Source organism: Neolamprologus brichardi, chromosome 17 (genome assembly GCF_056152115.1).
Source record: "Neolamprologus brichardi isolate AB-2024 chromosome 17, ASM5615211v1, whole genome shotgun sequence".
NCBI classification, from domain to species: Eukaryota; Metazoa; Chordata; class Actinopteri; order Cichliformes; family Cichlidae; genus Neolamprologus; species Neolamprologus brichardi.
The window spans coordinates 28,087,686-28,098,280 of NC_142120.1; the positions used below are offsets into that span (position 1 = coordinate 28,087,686).

Here is a 10,595-nt window from a genome sequence, read left to right on the forward strand (position 1 = left end):
CAAGTGATGTTATACTTTATAACAACACTCGCAGAACGCCTCTACCACAGTCAAATTACTTGGCCTTTATAGAGAAGGTTTTTGCAAGTCAGGGTATTCTCTTTTGGATTAAGGATGCTGGCACAGATCACTACTGGGGAAAAAAAAGGAAAAATTCACCATCCAATTTGTGTTCAGCATCCGTGGCATCTGTATTTTATACTTTGCATCAATTAATCTTGGCTTTCATTAGAGTTGTGTTTCCTCAGGGCGGTTTTTCATTAGATGGAGCTAGAGCTTCGGTATTGGAGGTCTGAAACTTAATTCTTGTGCTGTACCTTTTAATAGGGCTGTTATTGTTATATCACATAACATGAACCATCTTATTACTTTTATTTATTTATTTCTTTTTAGATCTCTAGATAATAAATAGCTACAGACAGCAAATATGTTAACATTTGCAAGCTCTTGCTTTGCACAGTCTACTTTAAAAAAAAAAAAAAATGGGGGGTACATTTTGCTGGCTATAGATTTACTTGTGTTTTTTCCCCTCCTTTAGCATTACCTAGTTTTCTCACACAGTCATATATATAACTTCTATTTTTATAGCTTGTTGATTTCAAGTAGAGAGAAGGTAATATCCTTATATCACTTTATATCCCCAATTTGTTGTACCAGTTGTGGCAGATTCAATTCAGTTCAGTTCAGTTTTATTCATAAAGCTCCAAATCACAACAACAGCAGCCTTAAGCCAATTTCTATTGAAAGAAAGACCCTGCAATAATACAAAAGACGCCCCTCCTTGAGCCTGGTTCTGCTGAAGGTTTCTTTCTGTTAAAAGGTGTTTTTCCTTCCCACTGTCACCAAGCTCTGGCTCGGGGGATTTCTCTCTACTATTGTAGGGTCTTTACCTTACAATATCAAGCACCATGAGGCAACTGTTGTTCTGATCTGGTACTATATAATACAATTGAACTGAATTGAATGGACAAAGCAAAGCTGTATGAGATGAAAGGAATGATTAAAAAGACATCCCTGAGCTGGATAGGCATTCATGCTTTTGCTGAGGACACTCCGCTGCATCCTTGCTCACCACAAGACTCAAATGCCATTAACAAGGTTAGGGAGAGGAAAATGAAATGACTTTGTCATTAATAATCAAAGTGCAGTGGCATTGTTTAGTGAAACTGAATTACTGAAGAGTTCATCGCCAACACATATTCAGCCCTTTTCTCTTTCTCATGTCTAATTAAAGAATGGAGCACTTCCGACTGAGACTCGGGAGAGACTAGGTGCACTGGAATCATTGTGACAGTCACTCACATTGAGGGCACTGATGCAATTTACATTTGTTAGACCCATCGTTCAGTCTGCAAGAAAATAATCAGAACAGAAAATATTAATTGGATAAGTTTGAGTGTGTGGAGAATCTTTTGACTTTGAAGAGAGGACAAAGTGGGTTACAAAATATTCTACAACAACTTTCAACTCATGATACCATTATGCATGTTCTTTTGTCTTAAAACTACTCCTTCTCTTTAAATTGTATGTCTTGCTTTTTTTTTTTTATTATTGTCACTTGTCTAACACAGCAACCTTTTTGTGTGTTTTAGTTATTTGTTACATTAAAAACAACTACTAAAGGGATTCAGTAAGGGGCCACAGTGGCAAGCTAGTTAATTAAAAATTGTTGATACAGGATTTTTTGCATGCAATCTTATTACATATTAAAGGCAATTGTTGTTTTGCAGGCCATGAAAGTTCTTTTTAGAGAGGAAAGTGGTTGTTCTTTTAGTGTTTCAGTTTTTCTTCACATTTCTGCATAATGAAAGCCAAAAATGCCTCAGCTTGTGTCTGTAGTCAGCAGTATACATAGAAAGCAAAAAGATCACAAATAAGCTTCCATGTTTTTTGGGTTTTTTTTTCCTTTTTGCTTCCTTTACTTGTCTCTAGTATCAGATCTAGTATATAACACGCTGCAGTGTCATTTCTTTGATTTAATAAATACCTGCAGCATCACATCTAAACTGTGTCTGATGTGCACCCTAACACACCTCAGCAGTAACTTCATAAAATGTATCTGACTATAAATACTGTTCTGTTTTCTTTTACACATCTGACAAGACAGCTGTTCCACACAGAGTCGACGTTTATATGCTGGAATTATTAATTTTCTCTTGCTGCTGTCAGGATTCATCCAAAGAAAGGGACTTGGAGGGATGTTAAAGGCAAGAAAAGCCTGTCATTGTCTGAAGATTTAATATAATTTCTTTTCCTGCCCTTGGTCTGTGTTACCATGTAGTTTGCCATAAGAAACACATGATTAAAAGCTAGTTTTATATTGTGTTACTATACTACGAGTATCAAGAAAAGTAAGAAATGCTGGCAGACACAAATGCACAATGTGAGTCTATTTTAAAGGTTTCTTGTCAAAAAGCTTTGGCCGTGTGAATGACGTTGGCAGATGAGAAGGTCTTGAGCTGGTGAAGCAGCACATATGAGGGGAGGAATTACCAGTGAGGAGTAGACAGGTAGGCAGGTGAATGGGATTAGAAGGCTTGCAGAATGAAGCACGCGGTGAGCTGCTTGTCATATGAGGAGGATCGGGGGAAAGCTGTTAGAACTTGAGATTTTTTTTTAACAGAAAAGCAAAAGAATAAAAGTTGAGCGTGGGATGGAGGCCAAGGAACGAAAGAAAAAGTCAGAGCAGCGGTGGAAACATGGGACTACGGTATGACACACTTCTGTTGCAGCCTCCTAACTGTTAATTGCAGACATTTGTCTTTGTTCAGTTACGACAGTACAACAATGTCAGCTCTGACTGTGCATAAAAAAAGACTCAATATGATATTGTTCCGCCTATAACGTGTGTCAGAAAGGTTTAATTAAAAGTCATATTGACTTAAGCTGCCTGTGCTTCATCCCATTCATTTCAACACCCTGTGTAAAAAGTAGTAGCAACTTCCTGGATATAAAATTGGAGGACATTGAAGTATAAGAAAAGACCAATTAAAGAAATCGCTTTAGAAGTAGCTTATAAGCATTTTAGCGGTATTCTTCTTCATTATCTTTTTTAAGCCAGCAAAGCCACACTGGAGCTGGTTTTGTTCCCCTTGAGAAACTATTTACCTCAAACTGCATTTCTTTGTTTCCCCTGATTGTTTGCAAGTTGAGGAAGGTGTTGTTTTTGTTGCGCATGAATGCTATGTCAGAGAAAGTTGTACAATTAAAGAGAAAAAAAAAAAAAACAGTATGCATTACCAAGAACAAAACAAAACAACCACAATAAATGGATAAAAAAAAAATAACTTACAGTGTATCCTCTCACTTTCATACTCTGGTCTTTTGACTAATTCTCTGTAAATATTTTAATTGCATGTTTTGACAATGTCTTTGTCCTGTTTTTTTTTTTTTTCAACTTTGTTTCCTGCTATTAACCCTGGAGCAGTTATCACAGATTGCACAGATTGTCTCAAGAAAAATAAATGAATAAATGGGTCATCAGCTCCAATCTTGAACCGTGGGAGGTAATTAAGAGTGATATGAGACGCATATTACTGCAGTGAGAACATTCACATGAATTCAGAGCTGAGAACAGAGGGCAGAGTTTTTGAATATTTAACGACTGTCACATTCTTATCAAATAGTCAAATTTGTACTTGTTTTTTTTTATTCCCACAGTTTATGCATAATGTACAAATGTTATGCAAGAGAAATGCGTGTGACATTCTTCAGAACCTGCGAATGTTTTCTGTCGTCTCAGGAGGGGTTGGAGAGATGAGTGTGACTGAAAAGATGCCTTCTCCAGCTTCTACTGTACCATGTTCTTGGGTCAGTAATTAAACTTTAAAGAATTTTTCTCATCTTAAGAAAGACGAGAACTGGAATGCCTCCAGGCTCAAAGAGTTATTATGCGTATTTTGAGCAGTTTATCATCAGTTCCATCTGAGTACCTTTCGAGAATATAGTGATCAAAACATGATGGATAGCTTTCACATTAGCCCTCAACTGCAGTCCCACTTGGCAGCACCCACAGAGGTATTCATTCGAGCTCGGCTATGTGGGCGTAAATGTGGACGTACATGGCCGTGCAATCTGTCACGCTTGGTCATAGCACACTGGGGAGCAATTAACTTTAATCAGGCTTCAGCTGGGTCAGTAATTCCTATCGTAATGACAATTCTCCAGACATCTTGACGTTAGATGTAAACTTGTCACCAAGCTTGTTTCATCAGATCAAAGTGTCCACAGAGGCTTTATTTGCTAACATTCATTTGACTTTAAAATCATTTCAAATACCAGTTTAGAGAAGACTGAAAGACAAAACTGATTTGAAAACTAAACTTGTATCTTTTTAGTTACTAAAATAGGGCCACATAAAGTTGAGGTATGACTAAAAATGTTTACAAATTATTGAAATAGAGGTTTTCTGTCTTGTGAATAGGATGGTAAAGCATGCTGATGCTGTTTTTTGGCTTTACTTGACATGGAGTCTTTGACCTGTAATTACTCTTTTGCCAGCATACCCTTTGCTTCAGTTTTCTGACCCTACCTTCTCATAACTACAAAGTACTTACATAAAACATATGCTGTAGTAAGAACTGGACATAATACCCTATTCAGTATTCATGTCCTTGTCTGACGATAGGGTTTAACTTTTAATCACTAGTACAGGTAAGCTTCAAAAGCTGACTATCACATACACTGTAAAAACGATAACTAGTAATTGTTGATTTGATTAAAATTTTCAAATTAAACTGACTTAGAAATAAAACTTTCCATTTACAACCTAAAAAAGCTTGTCTGCCCAACAAATTTCTTCCATTGTTGTCCTAACTAAGATTTTCTAGAGAGCATAACAAAGATTATCAACTTTTGAGTAGATTTTTTGAGTCAAGTTGGGAACCTGTGGGAAACCCGTAGATGACTGGCACACGTGGTCTGTGCCAAGTTTGAACTGGACCAAACGAGCCTGAGCAGACCTGAGCTGTGTGATAGATAGTGGTTTGTCAATGTGTTCTGGACTGAAAACCTGCTAAGAAAATTTGAAGAAACGTGGCCAAAGTTGGATGGAAATTACCATTTTTCGACCATTACGGATTTTACCTGGTCTGAAGTTGGACTGTATTTTTTGACCATTTTTCGGACAGGACAAGCTGCCGACTATTTGCCCTAGCAGGTAAGCTAACCAGATCTATTATTAGGATTTTCTACAAGCGCCTAGGCTGCATCCTCCTCAGAACCCAGGAGGGTGGAATGAGCAGTGTTGCCAACTCCTCAGTAAGGAAAATCGCTATTGGTTGTCCTAAAAGTCGCTAAATGATGTCATCACCTAATTTGCATAATTGGTCATGCTAATGTAATTGTAACCTACGCTGCTGGAGAGAGAAATAACATCGTGGACGAGACATAAAGTGAGCAAAAAACGTCCTAAATGCATTTAGAATTTATTTAGAACTACAAATTAAATTTCTTTTAGCAATTATTGTTTTTTGTAATGTCACAATTCCAACCCTGCTCCTTTACCCGGGCTTGGACCGGCAAAAGTGACCCGAAATAGGCACTCTGGTGGAGTTACTTTGTGTGTGTGTGTGTGTGTTTATAAGTAGTTTTATATGGAGGACCACAAGAGCCACGCGCATCGAAATAAAAAATCCTGTGCTTAATTAATGAATTGTAGAATAAAATCTGCATTTGTAAATTCATTTTTGAATTCCAATTTAATAAACTGATTTTTAAAATGCTTTTTAAGTCTTCATTTCAAAAAACATTTTCGAATTGCACTTTAATAAACTGCATTTCAAAAACCTTTTTCGAATTGCACTTTAATAAACTTCATTTCAAAAACCTTTTTCGAATTGCACTTTAATAAACTTCATTTCAAAAACCTTTTTCGAATTGCACTTTAATAAACTGCATTTCAAAAACCTTTTTTGAATTGCACTTTAATAAACTTCATTTCAAAAACCTTTTTCGAATTGCACTTTAATAAACTGCATTTCAAAAACCTTTTTCGAATTGCACTTTAATAAACTGCATTTCAAAAATCTTTTTTGAATTGCACTTTAATAAACTGCATTTCAAAAATCTTTTTTGAATTGCACTTTAATAAACTGCATTTCAAAAATCTTTTTTGAATTGCACTTTAATAAACTGCATTTCAAAAATCTTTTTTGAATTGCACTTTAATAAACTGCATTTCAAAAACCTTTTTCGAATTGCACTTTAATAAACTGCATTTCAAAAATCTTTTTTGAATTGCACTTTAATAAACTGCATTTCAAAATCCATTTCCCTTTCCTGTTCGCTCAGGGATTAACATGTGGATTAGCATTTGGATTAGCAGTTGGATTAACAACTTCATTTTAAAAAACCTGCTGCTATTCAAATGAGCCACACCGTGGGATGTAAGGAGCTCTCTGATTGGTTGGTCAGACACAGGCTGTCTGCCAGCCTGGATGTTTCTAGCGCATAGCTTCGCCCTGCTAAGAAGCCTGTGTGCTTGTACAAAGGCCGTTCAGCCTCGGGATTTACACTAGGCTCGACACGGATATGTGAAGAATGAAGGGACCCTGCAGCGAAACGGAGAGCCCAACCTCTGGCTGAGTGCCTGTTTACAAAGTCTGACCACCTGTGAAGGTAACGTGCTAACGTGGCTAACGCTAGCATCACCGCACCTAGCCTCGTTATTTTAAGGTCATTTTAGCTTATGAAAGTTTTACGTCGCAGCTGTACGAGCTAGCTACGTGTTTTGTAAGCTGCTGTGCTCTTCACAAATAAAGCTGGAAGCAGCTCAAACTATTAGAACCAGCACTGAGGCCCGTTACATTTATACAGTGTTAGAGCAACGGCTGCAGCCTATAGCCTTTAAACTAGCGATTAAAATGCTGACAGTAAACTCGTCAGTCCAGATGTTACCACATTACTTTGTGATACTTGTGAGTTAAAACAACTGAGACAGGCTGATTAAAATAACAGCTTTCAGTTCTCTCATTCAGCATATAAAGACTGGAGATCACACTACTGATTTCAGTTCATTTAATATGTGAGTGCAGATTCATTCAACTGGACATAAACGATGATCAAAGGTTGTATATATGATGAATTCATCAAATCCCAGCCTCTAACACAGTGCGCTGAATCTTAGCTTTGAATGTCCAGTATATTCTAATCAGTGCAATCTAAGCATTCACTGAACCTACAGTATCTACACCTGTGTGGCAAAGCTACAGATAATGAAATGTAATTATTAATACAATATACATCATGAGAAACGAAAGCTGAAATTGATTCAGTTTAGTACTTTTCTCTGTATGCTCTGTGATCATAAAGGCCTTAAATCCTGTGATATATATATATACTGTAAATGATTTTCACAGAGGTCTTAAAGTACTTAAATCACTGCTGATAGTCTGGTTGTTTATATTTTCACATGTTTTTGTGTCTGTAGGGCTGTTTGATGACGATTTGGACTCCTCTGGGAGATGAGGACACACCCACACCTGTTCCATACTGCAGCCATTGATGGTGTTACGGCTCTGAGTCAGCTTTGGGCCATCAGACGCACACACTGGAAAACCAGCACCTGGACTTCATGCAGGAGAGACGGCCTCAGTGATGATGGACTCTGCATTGTCTATTTTACCTCCTAATCTCTTTCTCTTTAACACACAATTAAAATCTTAGTGAGGAAGTCTCTAACTTGTACACATTTGTACTTTTACTTGTTTTATTTAAGAAGAGTAAAGTTATTCACAAAGTTTTTATTCTTCTGTATTTATTCTTTTGTATCATGTACCACAGTCATACTGAACTAGACAGACCTGGTGAATTGGAGAAAAAAAAATCATATATGAATTAATCATTCAGCTTCAGCAGTATTTCTATTCATCTTATGAATTCCAGTCTAATGTCAATTCACTGTTTGAGTTCAGTCTTGGTCTTAAACTCCAGAGAATACCACCTGGTTCAATTTTTTCATCTGATTATTGGGAAAACAGTTTTCTTCTGAGAGATGCTGCTAGAGCTGAAATAGAGCCCAAAGAAACAACAAAGTTTAGTGCCTCTGGATTTTCCATGGAAAATTGTTTTATCACTCACTCAGGTGACTGCTCCAGTGTCACGGATGAGTGATGAAAATATCTCCCACTGGAAACCATTGTGTCCAGTTAAAGTCAATCGACTTTTTCAAGGAGAGTTGTTAGATGCTGTGCTCATGAGGACAATGGGTTTTAAACTTGCAGCACAACACAAAGCTGAAATACTGGATCAACGATCAAAACAGATTGAGCAGAATTAGGTCAAAATGTAATATCCTCATATGATGACACATCACACATGATCCAGCATTGTTCTAAGAATGCAAACTTTCTTATTGGAAGTTTCCACAGCTGCCAGAAAGGGACAGATTTCTGGCTGGTCTTAATGAGTGGTCGTTGCTCTCTTGTTTTCTCTGGAATTGCTGCACGGAGGATGTAACACCCATGATAAGCACTGAGGTGTATGTCCTTGTCAGAAATGAGCAATGCTCAGCTTCCAGGTAAGGAGAAGTCGAACCAGAAGATATTCAAATGCATCTCTCCACAGCTGCTGATGAATTCTACAAAAAACAAAGTTTGTTAAAAACATTTGCAGGTGAATCACCACTGATTTATCACTGACATCCATTTACTCAAAAATTACTGACAAGTGGACAACTAGAATATATAGTTTATAATTTCAACATTGTACTGTAAAAAATGGAACTTTATATGACAAATGTGGTGTGGTGCTTGTGGAATTTTTAACAAGGACCCTACAAAACTTTACAGTACTCATGCTGCCACACATGGCTAGGTGTGCAGTTCCTGCTTTAAATGCATTCACTTTTAAGATTAAGAAATCTAAGTGATAAGAGGCCAGAAATGTTTGAACTTGCTTATGAACGTAAATCACTGAGGCCGTCTCTCCTGCATGAAGTCCAGGTGCTGGTTTTCCAGTGTGTGCGTCTGATGGCCCAAAGCTGACTCAGAGCCGTAACACCATCAATGGCTGCAGTATGGAACAGGTGTGGGTGTGTCCTCATCTCCCAGAGGAGTCCAAATCGTCATCAAACAGCCCTACAGACACAAAAATGTGAAAATATAAACAACCAGACTATCAGCAGTGATTTAAGTACTTTAAGACCTCTGTGAAAATCATTTACAGTATATATATATATCACAGGATTTAAGGCCTTTATGATCACAGAGCATACAGAGAAAAGTACTAAACTGAATCAATTTCAGCTTTCGTTTCTCATGATGTATATTGTATTAATAATTACATTTCATTATCTGTAGCTTTGCCACACAGGTGTAGATACTGTAGGTTCAGTGAATGCTTAGATTGCACTGATTAGAATATACTGGACATTCAAAGCTAAGATTCAGCGCACTGTGTTAGAGGCTGGGATTTGATGAATTCATCATATATACAACCTTTGATCATCGTTTATGTCCAAATGAATCTGTCCACTCACATATTAAATGAACTGAAATCAGTAGTGTGATCTCCAGTCTTTATATGCTGAATGAGAGAACTGAAAGCTGTTATTTTAATCAGCCTGTCTCAGTTGTTTTAACTCACAAGTATCACAAAGTAATGTGGTAACATCTGGACTGACGAGTTTACTGTCAGCATTTTAATCGCTAGTTTAAAGGCTATAGGCTGCAGCCGTTGCTCTAACACTGTATAAATGTAACGGGCCTCAGTGCTGGTTCTAATAGTTTGAGCTGCTTCCAGCTTTATTTGTGAAGAGCACAGCAGCTTACAAAACACGTAGCTAGCTCGTACAGCTGCGACGTAAAACTTTCATAAGCTAAAATGACCTTAAAATAATGGGGCTATGTGCGGTGATGCTAGCGTTAGCCACGTTAGCACGTTACCTTCACAGGTGGTCAGACTTTGTAAACAGGCACTCAGCCAGAGGTTGGGCTCTCCGTTTCGCTGCAGGGTCCCTTCATTCTTCACATATCCGTGTCGAGCCTAGTGTAAATCCCGAGGCTGAACGGCCTTTGTACAAGCACACAGGCTTCTTAGCAGGGCGAAGCTATGCGCTAGAAACATCCAGGCTGGCAGACAGCCTGTGTCTGACCAACCAATCAGAGAGCTCCTTACATCCCACGGTGTGGCTCATTTGAATAGCAGCAGGTTTTTTAAAATGAAGTTGTTAATCCAACTGCTAATCCAAATGCTAATCCACATGTTAATCCCTGAGCGAACAGGAAAGGGAAATGGATTTTGAAATGCAGTTTATTAAAGTGCAATTCAAAAAAGATTTTTGAAATGCAGTTTATTAAAGTGCAATTCGAAAAAGATTTTTGAAATGCAGTTTATTAAAGTGCAATTCGAAAAAGGTTTTTGAAATGCAGTTTATTAAAGTGCAATTCAAAAAAGGTTTTTGAAATGAAGTTTATTAAAGTGCAATTCAAAAAAGGTTTTTGAAATGCAGTTTATTAAAGTGCAATTCGAAAAAGGTTTTTGAAATGAAGTTTATTAAAGTGCAATTCGAAAAAGGTTTTTGAAATGAAGTTTATTAAAGTGCAATTCGAAAAAGGTTTTTGAAATGCAGTTTATTAAAGTGCAATTCGAAAATG

The 10,595-nt window shown here is 37.3% G+C and overlaps 1 long non-coding RNA gene across 1 annotated transcript; it reads right to left on the reverse strand.

The window, feature by feature from the left end:
- Positions 1-7,715: 7,715 nt before the first annotated feature.
- Positions 7,716-10,120, reverse strand: LOC148097965 (uncharacterized). The gene is made up of 3 exons (XR_015716647.1): positions 9,885-10,120; positions 8,897-9,077; positions 7,716-8,578 (listed from the first exon to the last, which is right to left on the reverse strand). It is a non-coding gene; the product is annotated as an uncharacterized LOC148097965 (long non-coding RNA).
- Positions 10,121-10,595: the final 475 nt, after the last annotated feature.